This window comes from Phacochoerus africanus, chromosome 2 (assembly GCF_016906955.1).
Source record: "Phacochoerus africanus isolate WHEZ1 chromosome 2, ROS_Pafr_v1, whole genome shotgun sequence".
Classification (NCBI taxonomy): Eukaryota; Metazoa; Chordata; class Mammalia; order Artiodactyla; family Suidae; genus Phacochoerus; species Phacochoerus africanus.
Genome location: NC_062545.1, coordinates 94,992,457 through 95,012,537, shown reverse-complemented (window position 1 = coordinate 95,012,537; position 20,081 = coordinate 94,992,457). Strand labels below are relative to the sequence as shown.

Here is a 20,081-nt window from a genome sequence, read left to right as displayed (position 1 = left end):
GTATATGTATACGTATGGTTGATTCACTTTGTTTTACACCTGAAACTAACACAACATTGTAAATCACCTACCATCCAATAAAAATTTTAAAAAATTTAAGAGTGTTGGCCCAGGATTTAGTGCCCTAGCTTCTTATTTACTCTTGGCATATGGCATTCTTACTGCTGGTCTTATATTTTTTCTGTGGTAAATTCGAGTACTATTGCCTATTTTTTGCTATTCCATTTGGATATTATACAATTACAATTAAATGATTGAAATAAATGCAACTCGCCATCTCTAACTATAATTGAAGAATAGAATTTTGTTCATCATTATCATGGTAATCTAATTCCAGAATTGGCATGGGAAAGAACTCCTTTGAAGAGGCACTATAAATTTAATCTTGTGTTAAATGCCATATTATAATAGGATTCAAAATTATCATTTAATGTTCATCTGAAAATAACATTTAAAAATTATGATTTGCATTAATTCTAGATCACGTAAAATTAATATAATACAATTAAAATCATATTTTACATTCCTAAATGTTTAACTTGCACAATACTAAACATTGAGGGTCCATAATAAGCTCATATGTTATCAAAACTTAAATTCACAAGTATTTAAGTGAGATTCACCTTTTTTTTGTCTTGTCATAGTACTTTGTCTTCATGTAGACTCAGGGAGAGGTTCAAAATAAATGATGAATGCAATAAAACTTCAGCTCTGCTATTCAGTTAACTTACATGACATGATTAGGTTGTGGGCAAGGTCTGCTAACAGTAATGAAATACCCCTGAGGTCCAATTAGCCACAACTAAGAAACCTCATGGAATTCACTTGAAAAGACAATATGTTGCCGTACTTTTAAGGTCTACCATAGGTACTTTTATAAATCAACAAAACACTTATAGTTTAGCTAGTTGACATTTTTACATCTTACAACTCTACTTCTTTCTTAATAAACTGCCAGCTGTTTGAGGGCCCGAGCCTGTAGTTATGGTGGACAAGTTAAAAGGTAAGATTTTTTTTCCAGGAAATCATTTGATCATAGACTTTCTGATCTTACAAATCATTTCTCTTCATATATGCCAATCTGAAATTTTACTCCCTTCTTCAGCATACAAAACACCTTGAAAGATAATACTACCAATTTAGAAGTAAAAATATTTTGGGCTATTTTTTTCTTATTGATAAAAATTTAAAATATGTAAAATTGTAACAAATTTAGTTAGAAAAAATTAGAATATTTATACAATTCAAATTTTCATCAAATATTTTCTTCAATTTATGTTAAGTACACTCCTATGATACTGCCTAATTTTTAAAAACATCTTGTGAAAGCTGTACGTCAGAGACACACTCTTTTAATTATCCATTTTTCTGATGTTGAACATTCAATGTCATTTCTATTTTTTCATAGTTATTTTTAAAACATTTTTGTTAATTATGTCTAACACTTAATTATGTACACACTATAATTCTCTGATCTGTTAGGGGAGCCCAACTTAGAATAAGGGAGTGCAATGGAGCTGCTGTACTTTGTTTCCACATATGTATAGCATTTTCATTATGGATAATTAAAAAATAAAGTTCTTTAGCCATTTATCTTTGAAAGAAAAGACATGTTTTTTTGTAGAATCGATTTTATTATATTCATTTATTATCTTCTCTTTCCTTAGGAAATTTATATTCCCAAATTTCTCATTCTATTAGAAATGCAGTACCCTGTAACCAAATGATGGAAGATGGGCAGTATGGGAAGATGGGAGAAGGCATGAGAATGCATTTAACAGAACAATAAGGGAGTACGAAGAAAAAATGTATCATGAGTGGGTCCTTGCTGCTGTATGTTAATGAATTTCTGGCATTAAGGGCATTTAACAGGCAGACTCTTCTGGACTTTGTGTGAACACATTCATATACATAGTACGTGTCCAATAAATATTTGCTGAATGTGTGAACTTTGATAAATATTTATAAAAAGTAATAAATTTTATGTTTGTTTGTGTTGGTCTGTGTATATATGTATAGTACATTATCTCTCTGTCTTACCTAGCAGACTATTTCTTTTCTTCTCCACATTTAATTTTGATTTTTAGAACTTATTTTTTAAAACTATAAAATGTTTTAAAATAAAACTTATTTAAACTTTAAATAAGTTTAAACTTATTTTTAAACCCTTATTTTTTGAACAAAAGAGTTCTTTTGCTTGATATACCTTGTAACAAATACTAATTCAATGGTGTCTATTTTTATGCAATCAACAGAAACTGTGCTTGTACTAAATATGACTATTTTAACTTGATGTAGAACATAAATTTGAAGAATAAAAAATATTAATTAACAAGCCCACTAATTTTCTAAAGTAAAATGAACAATTAACATAGTTTTTTCCCAGTGGTAATTTAAAATTTTACCACATAAAATGTGGCAGAAACTATTAAACTGGAGGGCAGCTTCCTTTCAGTGTCCATTTATATTTCTCACATTGTAGAGAGAAATGATAAACAGAGCAGGAGAACTAGAACACTTGAATTTCCCCCAAGTTTATGATCTGGGGAAGCAGTATTATTCTTGCCCATGGAGAATGGCAACTCACTAAGCATATACTCATCACCTAATAGGTTTCAGACACTGAAGACACCATGCCTGGCAGTACTGCATGGGAGGAAGCATGCTCGAATAACTTATGTGTTCTGATGTGTACCAGGGATAGTGTGTCACCAATATATATATATTTCTGGTAACACTCTGCTTGTGATAGATATTTACTGATGGTGTATTTCTTTGCACATTTAGAGCTGAGCGTTCAAATGTGAATTATCTGTGAAGGAATAATTCTTAAATCTGCGGGCCAACTCTCCATTTCTAAGATACAACTGAAAATTACAATGTGTAAGTTCTTGGACACAGAGGAGGGCTCAGAAGCATGAAACACTGAAATGACCTACAAAGTCACTCAGAGTTAGAAGCAGGAGGAGAAACCTGATCTTGTTTAGATAGCATAGTGTTTATGTATCCAATGTTGCACCACAGATATTTAACGGGTGAAAGGTTGTAGGTGTCTGAAGAGATGTAAATTGTGGAGAAAATAAGGAAGAATTGAAACAAAGACTGGGGCAGGTCTGCCAAGGACATGCTCCTCACTGAAAGTGATGACTCTAGTTTTAAGAAAGTGAGACCATAATACTTTCCTGATGAAGACATGTCATTTTTTATTTTTTGTAGATATTCAGGACCCAGGAGTGTGTTCCTTCCTAAGTGGATTTCCACATGCGTCCCAACAATGTGACTGAATTTGTTCTCTTGGGACTCACACAGGATCCACACTTGCGGAAAATACCCTTCATGGTCTTTTTGTCCATTTTCCTGGTTGCCTTGCTGGCCAATCTCTTCATTGTCATTACCATCTCCCTCAGCCCCACACTTTTGACTCCTATGTACTTTTATTCATTCACTTGCCCTTCATAGATGCCTCCCTCACCTCTGTCGCTACCCCCAAGATTACCATTGACTTGCTGTACCAAGGACAACCATCTCCTGGGGTGGCTGCATGATTCAACTCTCTTTAGAACATTTCCTTGCAGCATCAGAGATCACTGTCCTCATTGCCATGGCTTATGACCTCTATGTGGCCATTTGCAAGCCTCTGCACTACATGACTATCATGAGACATGGGTTGTGTCAGTTCTTAGTGGTGGTGGCCTGGATTGGAGGGATAATACACGCTGCTGTGCAGATTCACTTCGTGCTTGAATTGCCCTTCTGTGGTCCCAATGTCATTGACCACTTCATGTGTGATTTCTTCTCACTGTTGGAACTTGCCTGTAGTGACACCTACTGGCATGGAATAGTGATATCAGCTAACACTGGGGGCATGTGCTTGCTCATTTGTTTCATGCTACTCACCTCCTACATAGTCATTCTGAGCTCCCCAAAATCCCTTGGCTCTGAAGGAAGATGCAAAGCCCTCTCTACGTGTGGCTCCCACTTTACAGTAGTGGTACTCACTTTTGTCCCTTGTATATTCATCTGCCTATGTCCTGTGGCCACCTATCCGGTGGACAAGTTGGTGAGTTTGTTCTGTGGAACTTTCACTCCCATGTTAAATCCTTTAACTTATACAGTGAGGAACACAGAGTTGAAAAATGCCATGAAGTGTTTGTTGAAGAGGAGAGTAACTTGGGTTGTACATGATGCCTAGAAATTAATAATTCATGTACATAGGGAGGTTTATATCTATTGTAAATTGTGAAAGAAAACTAAGAAATCTTGCCGATCAGTGACAGAAATAAAGGCCAAAACTAATATTTGTTGATTATTTAATAGTGGCTAAGTATTTATTAGTCATCTTGATAACATTTAATATTCTTCTCAAAGCTTCAATATTCATGTTCATAACTTCAGAATAGACAATGGAAAAACAATTATATAACCCTCATTTTATGAATATAGAGTATGTTTTACTCCAGATTCTTATACTACTTTACTAAATTCTTCACTGGTGTTACTTGGATGAAATTGGCTTTTCCACCTTGGTCTCAGAGCTTCTTCAATTTTTCTTAAACCTGTATTAAAGCAAAGAAAGCATAGAAATTCTTAGTAGATGCATAGAAAAGGTGCAGTTGCAAGAAAGAATTTCAGCAGGGTTTTTTTGTTTTTTGTTTTTGTTTTTGTTATTTTTGTAATATGAATTTACCAAAAGCAAGGAGAGAGTCACTTATAAAAGGGGAAAAGATTAATTTGCAATCTATTTCTTTACTTGGCACAAAGATAATTAGAAATTACTCTGAATTTGCTCTATTTTCTTAAAATCCTATGGCCAATAGTTTTGAATATAAAAGAGATGTTTTCATTTTCCATACCATGAATTGAGTCCTTTGAAACAAGTTTAAGCATCTTTTATCAAATTTGAATGAATATGATTAGTTTCCAAAGCTATGGTTCTGTAATTCTGATACCATATATACCATAAATTAATGCTTTATCAACTTCATTGATTTACCCATGTAAAAACTGGTGTTTCCATTATTAGCATCCCCACTTCACCTAAAAGCAAATTAAATCCAAAAGAGTTTCACTAAGTTACTTGCCTCTTACATCATGCATGCTTCATCCATAAAGTGTGCTAGGAAATATTACACTGGAAGGTGGTTTCCTTTCAAAGTTTCAGCTACAACTTCCAACCCAAGTCTTTAAAACTTGAACCTACTTTCTTTCTAATGAAATATGATTATCTGTGGTATGTTTAAGTCTACAGACAAAATTATCTGCAATCTTAATAATTAATGCACTTTGAATTTCAAGGAGATATCATCCATATATTGTAGAATTGTCTCACATGTAGCAATATATTTCATCACTGTATTTTCCTCTCTTTGAAAGTTCAAGTTATGCCACTTCACTTTTAAAAAAGAGCAACACTAGTATGGTAACATTTTTTTGGTAAAAGTAAAAATCCCCTTCAGATTTCATTCTCATAAGTGAAAATATGCACTAACATAGAACTTCAAAAAATCAAAATGGCTAAGGTGAAACTTCTGAAAGTAAGAGATACTTGCAATGTGCCTCTACATATGCGGAGAATAACAGGTGATTCTACATTATTACATCTTGTTAATCCAAGCCTCTCTGACTACAGCATTCCAACGAATTTTACTTCTCAGAAAATCCAAGTCTACGTTCAACCCAAACTATTTCTTCCACAAATTGACCATACATTAATGCCCCAGAACTGTACTGGGGAGAACATGTTTACTAAGATGTGCTTGGCTGTCTCCAAGGAGGCAAGAATATACAACAGAGAAAAGAGAGTCTCTTCAACAAGTGGTGCTAGTATTGACCAAAAAAAAAAAAAAAAAACTTAAAATTTAAGAATTATATTTTATTTGGTGGATGTTCTGAAGACTTGGGCATGGGCTAGATCATCTCAGATAATGCAAAGAAACTGCTATGAAGATGCAAAGGGAGGAGGCAGGATATATGAGCATGTAGTCAGAACATCAAGATTACTATTAATAAAAGAAAACCTCATACCTCAAGTTAAGCAACTTAGAGCTTTTCCATGCATGGGGAGATGCAGGGTCTGGGCTCACTGCAATCATTCCTTGGATAGGCACCTCAGCTCTCTGGGTCAGTGTCCTGTGCTTTCTCAGCCTGAATCTCCTCAGTGTGCCCATCCTGGATCTTTGGAGCAGGTTACTGGTAAATGGCTGGTAGTTTTTTTCCCATCCTGTGTTCCCTTTAGGGCTTACCATGAAGGTGGCTGTAGCGTGGTGTCTTGATGGCTGCCACACCCTTTGTTTACTCACATGGCAGGCAATATTTTAGTTCACTGTCCATATCTTTGGTCCAAAAGTCAACCAATATCTGGCAGATGTTTCATGAACAATTTATGTCCTATGACACTAGGAAATTCATCCCCAATCAGGTGAAATAAATACCATTGATGTGCCACTCCTGGTGATAATTTGTGTATTATGCCCTGTTGAGAATTTAAAATTCTCTGGATCCTTGTCTTACCAGTCTAATATAATCCAGGAAATATTTTCCCTTCCTCCTCCTTCTCATATCAAGAATCACACTATTGCAATTATTCTCTAGGTGTCATAAATGTGATCTATTTCCTCAAGATATTTAGCTATGCTCATTTTTATTGGAGTCTTGGATACATATTGGTTTAGGTAAGAGAAAAAAACTTATAAAATAGACAGGATATAAGTCATACAGTTAGTATCATTGACAAATTCATAGCACAGCAAGGAGACACAAAACAAAACACTTTGTAAGCCAATAAAATTAAATTAATGAGTAATGTAATGAGTGTTGAGTTATAATCTGGTTGCGATAAGCCATAAAATTTGCAGTAGACCTAGCTGGAAAAGCCACATTATGGACAAAACAGATAGAAAGAATAAGATGGTCCATCTTTGTTCACATAGGTATATTTACCAACTTGTTGTAGGTCATAGCACAAACAGAAACTTTTTCTGGAAAACAAAGATCCAAGGCCAGTCTATTAACCCCAAAATTTCATAAAGTTATAAATGATATCTATGAGTTTCTTCAGTACCACATGATGAATTAATGTTGAACTGGATGACGTCTTCAGGTTTTCCATTAGAGTTTTGCCATTTGTTACTCGGTTTGGTGACATTATCTAAATAAAGGCCACCAGAGCAATGTAATTGGCAGGAAAGTGGGATATTTATGTGATAATTTATGATATTTTAAGAAAGTAACAAGGATTACGACTGAAAAGATTATATTAGAGCATGTTAAATTTTATGAATTTCATATACAGTTTGGACAATATATAATAAACACATTTATCTAAATGCTATTACCAAAAGCTTATCTCCAATCACTTGAAAATATTTCTCAAGTAGTTTAACATACCAAAGAAACTTAATTAGTTTAAAGTTCCTCTCTGAGATGTCACAGTTATCCTTTGAAGGATCCCAGGTTTAGCTGGGGCTTTAAAGAACTTAAGTTAGCTTTTGATAGTTGAGAAATTTTTTCAAAAACTGAAAGTTTTTTAAAAAAACAAGATCACATATCACTGTGAAGCAATATTTATTGAACCAAAATCACAAGATTTAAATTAAAAAGCAAATACAGATCACTCAAGAGCCCTGAAACCCACATAATGTCTATCAATAGTAGTGCTTGAAGAAAACTTTGTTCTCTTAATAAAGGAAAAAAAATAAATCTAGTATTGTACTAGCTTCCTTTTTAATTTTTTTTTTTAATTTATGGCCACACCCAGAGCATATGGAAGTTCCCAGATCAGAGATTGAATCCAAGGCACATCTGTAACCTACACTGCAGCTGTAGAAATTTAATCCACTAAATGAGGTCAGGGATTGAAGACACATCCTCACAGAGACACTATCAGGTCCTTAACCAGCTGAGCCACAATGAGACGTCCAATGAGATATATATTAATAGTGATTCAAACCAATAGAACACAGGAGGCTTCCCCATAAAGAGAATGTTGAGGATACCACTAAATGAGACCCTGAAAGTTTTTCAAGTTTACTCCCCAAAATAGTGTGGCAGAGGTCAAGATTTCAAAATAAATACACACAAACACACACACACACACACATGCACACACACATACACAGGCAATTCTAAGAAGATCAGGTAGAATATTCAGATCTCAAAGACCAAGGAAGGGAAACATTAAGTTCCCCCACGAGGCATTTGTTTGAGGTAAGAAGCCTCTAAAAATATTTTCATAAAGTCAGTGTTTTTGCTTAACTGTATACTACCACCCCAAACAAATAAAATCAGCCCATTTGGGCTATTTAGGCCTGAGATGTCTTTTAGTATAATTTAGGAACTCTCAAGAGTGAGCTCTGTTAAGCACAGTACATTGATGGAGCTAGAGTGAAAACTGTAGGTTGGCTTTAAAGAGTTCAGATCAGCCTCCTCCCCAAACTCTCAGCTCAGACTGTTTAGTTTCTTTAGCACATTTCAGGCTCAACTAATATCTTTCAATCAGGGGAATTTTTCCACAGTTTTATTATTATTATTACTACACCAGGTGCCCATGATAAGTTTCATAAGGGGAATTACTCCTCAATATCTTTCAACCAGCGATCCAGGATCAAGGTGTCTGTTAGATACTGCCATATAAAAATCAAGATCATCAACAAATGCTAGGAAAGTCCAAAAACCAGGAAAAACTTGGCCAAAATATTTTGGACTCTCCAAGAATGTGGATGGGCAAAAGTGGCCTCTGCTTGTACAAAGGACCCAGGCTCTCACATAATTCATGCATACTAGGGAAGTCTGCCCTGAGGCCCTTTGTTATTGGTCACCCAAACTGACAACTGGAAAACAAAAAACAAAAACAAACAAACAAAAAAAAAAACACATCACCCGTAAAAGTTGAGAGTATATTTTATCTGGTGAACAAAACTCAGGACTTAAGCCTGGGACACAGTATTTCAATTTCAGATAATTCTGAGACAATACTCTGAGGAGGCAATAGGGGTGTACAGGCAGAATATACAGGAGTTTTTGCAAGAAAACACCAGCTAGTTGGAACCAAAAGATTATTGTTAATTAAAGAAAACTCAGTATCTCAAATTAAGGAATTAATCCCTTTTCCATAGATGGGAAGATACAACATGTCAGCTTATTTTAATCATTTATTATGGATTCACCTCAGCTCCCTAGGGACAGTATTCTGTGTTCTGTCATCCTGTGTCTCCTCAGGGTGCACTGTTGGGGCTGGATGTAGTGTTGGGCATTGCTTACATCTTGAGTTTTCCTCAAAGGTCACTGTCCAGGTATCTGTAATGTAATGCTTGATAGCTGTCACATCCTTTGTTTACTGATATGGCAGGTGATATTTCTTATTCACCAGTCTAAGGGAAAAGGAAATGGACCACTCTTAAAGTTGTTCAATCAGGGATGCATAATAAATTTACAAATACCTACAAAACTGGCTTTGTCTGCAATGGTCAGGGAAATCAATTAAACTTTTAATAGATGGTTCTCCATGTGGTCATGGCCTCTGACTGCTATGTGGCCACCTGTTGACCTCTGCACTATGTGATCATGATGAACCAACACACAAGCTGGCTCCTGGTGGAAGTGGGTTTTTGTTGATTGATTGGACAGATCCTTGTCATTTTCTGGATCCCATTCTGTTGTTCAGACACCATGGATCACTTCATGTGTGAGTTTTTCCCCTGAATTGCCTGCATTGACTCTTTCCTTGATGGTCTTGGTTCCTGAAATGGTGCAGTAGTCCCTGTGATCACTGTTGTAATGTTGTTGGTATCCAGTATGTTCATCCAGAGGACTCAGTTCTTCAGGGAGGAAGAAGTCCTGTCTGACAGTAGCTCCATCGTCACAGTTTTTCCGTGTTCTTTGTGCCTGTATTTTTATGATTCTGTGACTGGTAGCTACTTTTTCCCATGGAGAAATCCATAGCAGTGTTCACTATTATTGTTACTCCCATCTCAAATGCTGTTCCTTACACAGTAAAAATACAGCAATCACAAAGGCAACTAAAATGATATTAAACAGGTATGCAAATTCAGATAATGCATGACCCAAAATGTACATTTTTTCTATCATAATCTTTACATTTTCATATTTTATAACTCTAAATTTCTTTCCATACCTCTCATTTGACACTAAAAGCACCTGCAAGATGTTATGATTACCCCATTCCACACCTAAAGAACAATGAAATTCAAAGAACTTAAATAATCCACCCATGATCAGAAACAGAGCTAGTATTCAGAGCTCCATTCTTCTAAAGCCAATTTTGATTTTCTTTCAATAGTTTCAGTGCTGTCAGAGAAAATGCCATTCCCTCAGAACATCTCTTATTTTGTAGTAGTGTAAAAGTTTCCTTTCAGGAAGTTCCTATTGTGGGTCAACAGGTTATGCATGGTTCTAGGATCCAGAGGTTGTGAGTTCCATGCATGGCTTTGCTCAGTGGGTTAGGGATCCAGTGTTGCCATGAATGGTATGTAGGTCCAGACCCAGCTCAGATCCTGCCTTGCTGTTGCTGTGGCATAGGCTGTTAGCTTTAGCTCCAACTCGACCTCTAGCCTGGGAACTTCCACATGCCACACATGGGGTCCTAAAAGGAAAAAAAAAATGTTTTTTTCATTATGTAGTTATATACTATGCCTATATAAAAAAAATCAGTGGGTTCTCAGAAAGCTGTATGGCCTACTGGTACCTAGGATGCTATGGAATATGAAGTAGAAAGAAGATACTTACCAGTACTCACTTGACACATAACTGATACAACTATCCAAGGTTTATTGGAGTTCTTATTCTCTTTGGAAGAGTTTTCAGTGATTAAAAAATTATTGGCAAACTATTTAAAGTGATGTGAAAATTATGAAATGTTCTGAAATGGTTATAAAAATGTTATAAAATTAAAATTTTGTGGTATTAATTTACAGAAATTAATGGAATATCAGAAAGTTTAATTATATCATAGGGCCTGTAAGTCATCTTTGAGCCTAAATACTCTCCTTCCACATCCTCTTATCTTTTTTACATAGAATGTTTGGGTGCATGTGTTTGATTATATTTGGTATATAGAGGTATTTTTGATTATATGCCATAGGCAGTGATAATTTTTAGATTAACAGTGATTGCTTGCAATTAACTGCTTGTTCTTTTCAAAAGCACACAGTAAAATATATCTGTAAAATAATTTCACTATTAGATATTTGGCTTTCCACTTAGTTCCTTGAATCTGGAATCCTCTTTGAAAACTGACTAGATGAGTTATAGGAATATGTATATTTAAAAAAAACAAAACAGGAATCATTACTCCACATTTGACCAGACGAAGGATTTCTCAAACTAAACAAAATACCTACTTATAAGACTTTGTTGTGAATTAATTGTGGCTCTTTTCATAAATTAAGTCTTCTTCTAAAATAAAAATAAATACAAATGTGCATATATGTCATAGAGGTATTTACAGCTTCGTCTTTTGACAGACAAATCCAACTCCCATTTAATGGTTATCATATGCTGTATTGAAGAAATCAGTGAACCATGGATATAGCGATATTTAGCAAGTATATTGTAGTTATGAAAACATGATGGAGAATAAGAACACTAGCTTCATAATAAGAAGACATGAATTTTCTTTTACACTATGCCATCATCTTCTATATTAACCTTAAACAACTTGCCCCATTTCTACAGGTAATTTATTTAGGTAAATTGGAAGGTTTTTCTAAGTTCTGCAATTCTGCCCAAGCCAATGTGTTAATTGCCACAAATATCATCCTACATGCTTTTTCTTCAATTATAAGTAAAATTAGAAGAGTTCTGAGACCAATTCCACCTCTCATTTCTGGTAAGCAGCTTAGAGAATGTCCTTATGGGATGAAAGACTTTTGCAATGGATTAATACCATGGGAGCTCTGCTCCTGAGTGCTTTGTTATTTTGAGACTGTGTCTCTACCCATTAAAATACATGAAATTGCAGGTACCTGGTTTTTGTTAATTGGTACCTGGTTTTTGTTAATTGGTCTCTGAATCTACCAAATATCATATCATACCTCAATTAGTTTCTGATCATACCTCAATTAGTTTCAATTGTGCTAAGATCCATATACAATTCCTCCTGCTTTCATTCTGGTTTACCCTTCAAGTTTGAGATCCTGTGTTGCTGTCCTTTTAAGGTTTTAAACCATGTCATTCTTGCATTTATATTCTGGAAACAGCTTTTTCAGGTATTACTCCAGGAACTTCTCTTGTGAAAATTGTCTTCATAGGCAAATGTCACTGATTTAGATCTAAACTTTACTCATTTTCCCTTCCTTGCTACTATAGGTCTTAAGGCTAGACTAGATGGATGTAAGCTTTCTAAAACAACCTCTATATCCATCACTGTAGCTATTTAAGTAGATACTGGATCACCACTTAATGAATGGATATCAATCTCTCATGAGGTTGGGAATGATGACTTTTTCAATACATTCTAAGTCTCTGAACAGTGGCTTTCATTCCAGAGTTAGAGGCAAGTTCAAGATATTTCCAGGATGACACTAAATTAAATATACATTCCTTATAATTTCTTAGATAATCTCAAATGCTCATTCAAGCTGTCTTTGCTGTCTACCATCACAAATATTATTTTGGCACTAAAATATTGGAGTGTTTACTCTTTGTAGGTTGAGTCCTGTGGCTTCAGCTTTCTTAACCTATTTTCCTTCATGACACATGCTGCTCACAGTGACTACATTCTCCGGAGCCCATCCAGAGTTGTGTAATTTTTTTTTTATTAGGGTAAACATATTGGAATATGGTGAGTGAGTGAAATTCCTGAGTTTAACTGAATTATATTTATTTATAAAATAATTTCTAGTAATGATATATATTTCTTTAATATACAATTGCTTTAGGCCTTACAACTGGTGGACTATGCTAGTATCATGACACTTTAGTTGTAAACCAGCAATTTGAAGATAAGAAACCTGGCCCACGATTCAGTGACCTAACTTTTACTTCCCCTTTGAAAATGGTGCTCTTATCCCCTGTGTTGTATTTTCTACTTATAAATTGTGAATGTTATTGCCTAATTTTATCTCTTCTATAGCTATACTTTGAGATTAAATTTAAATGATGAATAAAGGCATTATTCATCATTTTTGAAAATCATTTAAAAAAGGAATTATTTCCATCATTATCTTGTTCATCCAATTCCAGAATTGGCACAGGAAACAACTTCTTTGAAGATGTACTGTAATTTTACTTGGTATGAAGTGCCAGTATTATAGTAGGGTTTAGAATGATCACCTACAGTACATCAGAAAATGATATTTAAATATTATGATGAGTGTGACTGATAGATCACCTATAAATAAAATATTTGAATTCCTTTTGTGGCTCAGAGGGTTAAGAACCCAAAATATTGTCTGTGAGGATGCAGTTTTGATTCCTGGTCTTGCTTAGTGGGTTGAGGATCCGGTGTTGCTACAAGCTGTGGCGTAGATAGCCACTATGTGGCTCAGATGTGCCATTGCTATGGCTGTGGCATAGACCAGCAGCTGCAGCTCTGATTTGACCCTTGGCTCGGGAACTTCTATATGCCATGGTTGAGGCTGTAAAAAGCAAGTAAATTATAAAGAAAACAAATTTAAATCAGATAGCTACCTTTTTTTTTTAAATATAGCAGTCAATATTCAGACTCCATATTATGCTCATTTGTTAACAAACAACAGATTTCAGATGTGATCCACTTGCTGGTTTTTTTTTTTTTTTTCCTCATCGTAGTATTTGGTCCTCATGAAGACCTAAGGGAAAGTTCTAAATTAAAGTGAAAAAAATAAAATTCTCCTCTGCTTTTCAGTTATGTGAAATAATTGGTGTGTTGGCATGATCTGCTAATGGTGGTGAAATAGCCCTAATGTCTAATTAGCCACAGTTTAGAATCTTCACAGCATTTGCCTACAATTAGAATATGTGGTAGCACTTTTAAGGCTCAAACAAAAGGCCTTATGCAAAGGTACTATTTATAAATATAGCTGAGCTAGTTGGCATGTTTAATCTTACAACTTCTTTCTTGGTGAACCAACAGCTGCTGGGGGTTCTATCCATGAAGCTGTGTCAGACAAATTCATAGGTGAGGTTTTTTTTTTCCTGGAACTCATACAATCATAGACTCCCAGGTTTAAATTGATCATACAAATTTATATAATCACTTCTCACCCTCAAACATGCATTCATATACATCGAGTCCAATAAATATTCATAGAATGAGTGAACTTGTAGTAGGTATTTATAGTCAGTAAAAAGTTTTATATGTGTTTGCATATATGTGTATATATGCATATATGCATATTGCATTATCTATCTTACCTAGTAAACTATTTCTTTTTGCTTTTCATATTAAATTTCTATTTTTAGAGTTTTAAAAATAGAAGGATTCCTCTGCTTGATAGGTCCTTGCATATTGACCATGTATGCAATGGTTTTATTTTGTTTTTATCCAAATCTGTGGAAGCAATAAGTTTATGGATTATGACTGTGTTATGTGTTGAAGAGAATTTTAAAGAATAAACATATTGAATAATAAATATTCTAATATCTTAAAAGTAAAAAGACCCAATATCACTCTCTTACCCAGAGGAAATTAGTATTTTCACACTTATCCTATAAATTAGTCAGAAAAACCTGGAATGGCACTTGGTTTTCAAATGTTTATTTCTGTTTTTCAAAGCGAGTAATGCTAAACAGCACAGGAGGATGAAAACACTTGAAAATCATGCATATGTTCGCCCATAAAGAATGGCAATTCATAAGCATTTACTTAATATGTAGCAGGTTTCAGACACTGTAGACATTATTCCAGGCACTATGGTGAGAAAACAGCTAAATAGCATATGTATGTTTTTTTTTCTTTTTTTTTTTTGTTATTCCCCCAATACAATTTTTTTTTTCTATTGTACATCATGGTGACCCAGTTACACATACATGTACACATTCTATTTTCTCACATTATCATGCTCCATCATAAGTGATTGGACATAGTTCCCAGTGCCACACAGCAGGAGATCATTGCTAATCCATTCCAAAGGCAACAGTTTGCATCTATTGTTTTGGTAGTAACCAGGGAGGGTGTCACCAACAATACATGTATTTCCCCAAACCGGCTTGTTTATGGCAGATATTTACTGACAGGGTCTTTCTTTCCACATTTTATTTTTTTATTTTATTTTATTTATTTATTTATTTTAGGGCTGTACCTGTGGCATGTGGAGGTTCCCAGATTAGGGGTCAAATCAGAGCTGTAGCCACTGGCCAACACCACAGCCAAAGCCATGCCAAATCTGAGCTGCACCTGTGACCTATACCACAGCTCATGACAATGCAGGATCCTTAACACACTGAGCAAGGCCAGGGATCAAACCTGCATCCTCATGGATACTATTCAGATTCATCTCCACCAAGCCACAATGGAAACTCTCTCTTTCCATATTTGAGAGCTGAGGGTTCAGTTATGAATTCTCATGGAAGAGAGAGTAACTCTTACCTGTATAAGTGACCTCTCAGCTCACAATATATATCTGAGAATTACAATGTGTAAGTTCACAAACCCAGAGGAGGGTTCAGAACCATGGGACACTGAGATGACTTATAAAGGCACTTGGAGTTGGAACCAAGAGGAAAATCCAGATCTCACACAGATGACACAGTGTTTTCTCAGTAAATTACACACCCAGTTTTGCCCTATAGATTTTTCACAAGTGACAGGTGCTAGGGGTCTGAAGAGATGTAAATCAACTTGGAGAAAGTAAGAGAGAACGGAAACAAGGGCTTAGGCAAGACTGCCAAGAACATGCTCCTCAATAACAGTGACCCTTTTATTTATAAAAATTGAGACTGTAATTCTTTTCTCATTAATAGTTATCATTCTTTATTCCATTGCACTCAGTTCAGGCCTCAAGAAGGTTTTCCTTTGCTGAATGGATCTCCACATGTCTCCCAACAATGTGACTGAATTTGTTCTCTTGGGATTCACACATAATCCACACTTGTGGAAAGTGTTCTTCATGGTCTTTTTGTTCATTTTTCTATTTACATTGTTGGCCAATCTGTTCATTGTTATTACCATCTCCCTAAGCCCCCCACTTTTGACTCCTTTCTCACTTACTTGGCCTTCATAGATGCCTCCTTCACCTCCGTCACCACCCCCAAAATGATTTTGACCTGCTGGTATCAGAGGACAACCATCTCCTGGGGTGGCTGCCTGACTAAGCTGTTTTTAGAACACTTCCTGGGAGGATCAGAGATCATCGTCCTCATTGCCATGGCTTATGACCACTATGTGGCCATCTGCAAGCCTCTGCGCTACACAACCATCATGTGACATGGGCTGTGCCAGCTCCTGGTTGTGGTGGCATGGATTGGGGGGATCCTGCACTCCACTGTGCAGGTTCTTTTCACACATGAGTTGACCTTCTGTGGCCCCAATGTCATTGACCACTTTCATGGGTGATTTCTTCGCACTGTTGGAATTTGCCTGCAGTGAAACCTACACACTTGGAATTGTGGTGGCTACTAACAGTGGGGGCATGTGCTTGCTCATTTTTTTCATGCTGCACATTTCCTACATTGTCATTTTGAGCTCTCTGAAATCCCATGGCTCTGAAGGAAGATACAAAGACATTTCTACATGTGGCTCCCACTTTACAATAGTGGTACTCTTCTTTGTCCCATGTATCTTCACCTACATGCATCCTGTGGCTACTTACCCTGCGGACAAGTTGGTAACTATGTTCTTTGCAATCCTCACTCCCATGTTAAGCCCTCTCATTTATACAGTGAGGAACACAGAGGTGAAAACAGCCATGAGGATGTTGTTGAAGAGGAGAGTAACTCAGGCCACTCATGATGCCTAGAGGTGATGATTTCTAGATTATACTTGTAAATTGTGAAAGTTTAGCAATTTTGCTGCTCATTGATTGGAAAAATGACAAGAACTTAACATTTGTTGAATCTCAAATAATAATGGCTAGTTATTTATTAGGTACTTTGACAGCTTTTATCCTACTTTACTAAGGCTTCAATATTCACATTCATAACTTCAGAATAGACAATGGAAATAACTTCTTTAACCCCCTAGTTCAATGATTGTAGAATATGCTTTTCTCAACTGTCTTACTCCTTCTCTACCAAATTCTTTGTATATGTTACTTGAATGAAATTGGCTTTACTCTAGACCTTCTTATGAGCAATCTTGAATTGCCTAACTTGTTGTAAACAAGATAATGGGTAAAAATTCTTTGATAGTTACCCAAGGAAGGGAAGGAACAGTTGGGGAGTGAAAGTATCACTGCTGATTTTTTTTTTTTTTTTTTTTGCTGCACTATGAATTTACCAAATGTGAAAAGGGAGACATTCACAAAATAAGGAAAAGAATAATTCATAATCTAGTTACTTTCATGGCTCAAAAATTAAGCCAGACATTTTGATATACTTTTTTCTTAAAGCTAGATTTAGTTGATTAAAAATGCTATTCTTTATTATATTCTGTACTTATGATTTTATAATGTTAAAAATATCCTTTCTTTTGTGAGAAAATAGTGAGAGTACATGATGGTTGGTGTTTTATGAATTTTATTTCTTAATGAAAACTTATTTTCAAAGTTGTTCATATATGTGAAATTACAGACTCTGGAAAGCACCTCCCTGCATTATCTGCCTCCTGTTAGGAACTCTAGGAGACCTGTGATGATTGCATGCTTCCTCCGCATGATATGGCTCCTGGAATGAGGGGAAGAAGAGGTAGAGAATGACTAAAGTTTATTTTATTTGTTATTTTATTTTATTATTGAAGTATAGTTGATTTACAATGTCATGCTGTAATTTGCTCTGGTTACTTCAATAGCCTTATGGCACACTTTTTTTTTTCTTGAATATAAAGAAAATGTTTTCTTTTTCCATACTAATACTTCAGGAGCCATTAGAAACAAGAAGGGTAACAATATTTCACCAAATTTCAACCGAAAGGTATATGGTCAGGTTCCAAATCTGTTACTCAGTTGTCCTTGGTCTGATACATACATTTACATAAAACAACCCCCTTACCATCTATCAAGCATTGTTCCTTCAATTGATTTACTCAAATACTAAACTGCTATTTTCATTTTTGTTATCTTTTTATTTTCTTCAGAAAAACAAACTGAAACCAAGAGAGGTTTACTAATTAACTTGCCTTACATCATATGTGCTTACTCCATAATATGTGTGAGAAAAACTAAAATGAAACTTCCTTTCAAAATTCAGCTACAAACTTCAAACTCAGGTCAATAAAACACAGTCTTTTTTTCAAAGGAAACGTAGTTTCCTGCTTTATGTTTAGGTCTAGAGATAAGAAAATTAACTGCTATCTTAAAGATTCACTTTACCCTTCTAGAAGACGGTTTTAAATTTGTTGTATCTTTGTTTCACATGAAGCATTACATTTTTGCACTACAATTTTTTTCCTCTCTTTGAATGTCTTAATTAAGCCACCTTTTACAAAAGACTAACATTAGCATGGCTATATATATATATTTACTTATATTTATATATTTATGTATAATACATATATATATGCAGAAATCCCCTTGAATTTCTTTCTATTAGAGAAAACAAGTACTATCATTGGTCTTAAAGGCAAAGTGGATGATGTGAACTTTTGGAAACTAGGGGATCCTTGTGATGCTCCTGTATACATGTGGAAAATATCAAATAATTCTACATTATTTACATCTTATTTTTTATAAATCAAATCTTCTCTGACAGCAATACTCCAACTCATTACTTCTCACAAATATCCTGTTCTCAAACTCACTGTACATCTGGGGCTATTTCTTCTATAAACAGTAGAACATACAGTAATTTTCAAGCATGGTACTGGGGTGACTCTGTTTACTAAGTTATGCATGGGTGTCTCCACTTCATAAGAAACAGAACTTGTTCACACAAAGTCAAGTCATGGAAGATGACATAATCCATACTTCATCTATTAAAATGATTAAGTTTGCAACTGTTCATGAAAATGAAACATTTCAACAGAATCTAGACTGAATGATATATGGTTCATTTTGTTTTATGACTGTTAGATAGGAGATTAGAGTAATTCAGGGATAACAATAAGAAAAATATTGAGTAAATGACATTTCTACTTAAGACCAAATGAAGGATTTAGAGGGCACTTGTTACCAATCAGTAATTAGGGGCTACCAAGGGCTCAGTGGAGGGGTAAGAAAAGTAACAAGGCAGAAATTATAAACTTTCAATAGCAAACTTAAAAAGCGTATGGATTGAAGCATGAAGTTTTTTTTGTTTTGTGAGAAAAATTAAAGATTATTAAGATGTTCCTTTGCACTCATCATTAAGAATGTCTCCTAAGGACAAATTGCCATCTGATTATTTCTGATTCTTATGAAACAAACAAAAAACATATAGGGGAATAAGCATATTTCTCCTAAAATTAATGAGATAGATAATGTTTGAATGTTGTGTAAGGATACATTAGTTTAATATGAAATTTTAGTGAAAATATTAGTCATTAGGTGAGAGGAATAAACTAACTATGGTTGAAGGTCAACTAAGAGGCATACATTTTGGTAGCTTCTTTACATACATTAACTCTTTTAATGTAGCAACATATATTATTAAAGAGATTTTTACTTCATTTCATAGAAGAAAATAAGACTCAATGAAGTTAAGCAATGATATCAAGTCTTCTTAACTCATATACTCTACTCAATCCACTTCAACATACTCCTTGATATCATGATGTGAAAATACCAAAAAGTAGATCTGGTCATTGGCCACATTGTGAAGATTGTTACTGAGGCAACCTCCCCCACCCCCTTTTTTGGGGGAGGGTGAGGGCTTTCTTCTCCTCAGCTATTCGTTGATATTCTTTACCCAGGCAACTTGCAGTCTCTTGATTCCTCTTGTGTCATGGAAAAACCATTAGTCATCTCATTCATGCAGATGGCGTACCCTTCCTTCATGGGCATCATGAAAAGTGAAATGTTATGGGCACAAGAAGTTAAATTCAAATAGTTGAGCAAGGCCAAGGATCAAGC

General features: G+C 35.1%; 2 pseudogenes; both read left to right on the top strand.

Annotated features, from left to right (window-relative positions):
• The first annotated feature begins 3,261 nt into the window (after window positions 1-3,261).
• On the top strand, window positions 3,262-4,192 carry LOC125120735 (olfactory receptor 140-like; annotated as a pseudogene).
• An 11,767-nt stretch (window positions 4,193-15,959) lies between these two features.
• Window positions 15,960-16,895, top strand: LOC125120734 (olfactory receptor 140-like; annotated as a pseudogene).
• Window positions 16,896-20,081: the final 3,186 nt, after the last annotated feature.